Consider the following 2,975-nt stretch of genomic DNA (forward strand, 5'->3'; position numbering starts at 1 on the left):
AAACGTACCTGTCCTCCTAGGAACATCTGACGTATAGCCAGGCAGGCCCACCACCTGCTGTGGGTGGAAACACTGGGCCACTGCCCATTCCTCCTCCGTCAGTCTGACTGGGCAGGGTCCCCCTCCTCCAGTGCCCCTGGTATGGGCGTCGATCCTTGCCATCTTATTCCGGACGACGCTCCTCAGATCATTTATTTTTTTCTGTATGCCAGTGGGGGTCCTGGTCTCCCCCCCCCAGCCGCATTGATCTGGTCCGTGATCTTTTTAATAAGCTGCCTCCTCCTGGCCGGGGTGGTGTTCTGGCTCTCAGGGCCATGCAGAAATCGCCCATATTTCACAATGCCCCGAGCAAGAATTTGCTTCTCTCCCAGGGTGAAATTAAGCTTCCTGCGTTTGGGGGGCATCACATACACCACCCAGCAACAACAAACACACCCGACAAACAATCTAGAATACACACCCAAAAACCAGACAAAAATATACACCACAAAAAACTAACAAAAATATAAACACACAAGGACACAGCTAATATAAATTCAAAAACAAACACGCACAAACAAAAAAACAAAAAACAAACACCAAAAAACAATCAGCAAAAACACTAACAAACAAATTAAATAAAGACACTTCGCAAAAACAAACAACAACTAGACTCTCCAACTCCTCAAACACTTTTCTCACAAACACAACTTACCAACACACAAACAAACAGAGCAGAAGCAAATTGCTCATGGAAGGGAAACAATGGGATATACTTTTGCAAGGGAAGTGTGTTTGTGTGGGGCTTTTTAGACACAGGGCGATCCTCAAACTAAGTACACTTGACCTTTTACCTATCTCACTGATTGCGCCGAGACCAGTTCTGCACATGCCCAGTGAGGTCCCGATTCGTGCGCGCATGCGCAGTACGGCCGGCGCCTCATTTGCATGGGGTCACGGCTCATTACAATGAAGCACGCCCACTTCCTTCCCACTTGCAATAACCCCGCCTTACGCCTCGGAATTTAAGTTACGCTGGCTCAAATTTACACGCAAATGCGCTGTGGATACGGCACTTACGACACCAACTTAGGGCAACGTAACTTAAATGACATAAGTTCGGACGAACTAAATTTGCGCCGCTGGCTGAGGATCTGGCCCCAAGTTCACTATATGGACCCCTTATATATTTGTACATGTTGATCATATCCCCCATTATTCTCCTCTTCTCAAGAGTGAATAAATTTAGTTCTTCTATTTTTTCCTCATAGCTAAGCTCCTCCATTCCTCTTATCAGTTTGGTTGCCCTTCTCTGCACTTTCTCCAGTTCCCCGATATCCTTTTTGAGAACTGGGGCCCAAAACTGAACTGCATATTCCAGATGAGGTCTTACTAATGATTTGTACAGGGGCAAAATTATATCTCTGGGCCATATCCTCAAAAGAGATACGACGGCGTATTTACTGATACGCCGTCGTATCCCTGTTTCTATCTTTGGAACTGATCCACAGAATCAGTTTCCAAGAGATAGACAGAAGATCCGACATGTGTAATTGAATTACACTGTCGGATCTTAAGGATGCAATTCTAGGCCGGCCGCAAGGTGGCGAGGCCATTGCGGCCGGCGTAGAATATGCAAATGAACACTTAAGGCGATCCACGAATGCTCCGACGGGCCTGTCGCTCTAATGCTACGTCGTTTACGTCGAGTTACGCCGTGTAAAAATAGGGCTGAGTCCTATTTGACTAAGCCCTATTAAGTATGGCTGTCGTTCCCACGTCGAAAATTCAAACTCTACGTCGTTTGCGTAAGACGTCCGTGAATGGCGCTGGACGCCATTTACGTTACCGTCTAAGCAAATGGCGTCGGAGCGACGTCAGTTAGCGCAATGCACGTCGGGTAAGTTACCCGACGGAGCATGCGCAGTACGTCCGGCACGGGAGCGCGCCTAATTTAAATGGGACTCGCCCCATTAGATTCGGCACGCCTTGCGCCGGACGGATTTGAGTTACACCGCCGCAAATTTCCAGGTAAGTGTGTTGTGGATCGATACCTAACTTAGGAAATTTGCGACAGTGTAACTTAAATCACTTAAGTTACGTTGCGCTGCGGGGCTGTGGATTTGGCCCTCTGTCTCTGGAGTCCATACCTCTCTTAATACACGAAAGGACTCGCTTTGGAAACCGCAGCTTGGCATTGCATGCCATTATTGAGCTTATGATCTACCAAAACCCCAAGATCCTTCTACACTACAGATCCCCCCAGTTGTACTCCCCTAGTATGTATGATGCATGCATATTCTTAGCCCCCAAGTGCATAACTTTACATTTATCAACATTAAACCTCATCTGCCACATAGTCGCCCAATTAGACAGAGCATTGAGGTCGGCTTGTAAATTGGAGACATCCTGTAAGGACGTTATTCCACTGCGTAGCTTGGTGTCATCTGCAAAGACTGAAATTGTACTTTTGATCTCAGACCCAATATCATTTATAAAGATATTAAAAAGTAAGGGTCTCAGCACTGAACCTTGCGGTACACCACTGATAACCTTGGACCATTCAAAGTAAGAATCATTAACCACTACTCTCTGAATTCTGTCTTTTAGCCAGTTTTCTATCCATTTACAAACTGATATTTCCAATCCTGTAGACTTTACCTTACACATGAGCCGTGTGTGGGGAACTGTATCCAACGATTTTGCAAAATCCAAGTATACCACGTCCACAGCCACGCCTCTGTCCAGGGTTTTACTTACCTCTTCAAAAAGGAAATCAGGTTTGTCTGCCAACTTCTGTCTTTCATGAATCCATGCTGTCTGCTGCTTAAATCGTTTTTTCCATCAAGAACTCATCTATGTGGTCTTTTATTAAACGCTCCAGTATCTTCTCAACTATAGAAGTTAAACTAACAGGTCTATAGTTACTTGGTAAAGACTTTGTTCCCTTTTTAAATATGGGCACCACATTGGCCCTGCGGCAATCCAGTGGTACC

Source organism: Rana temporaria, chromosome 3 (genome assembly GCF_905171775.1).
Source record: "Rana temporaria chromosome 3, aRanTem1.1, whole genome shotgun sequence".
Classification (NCBI taxonomy): domain Eukaryota; kingdom Metazoa; phylum Chordata; class Amphibia; order Anura; family Ranidae; genus Rana; species Rana temporaria.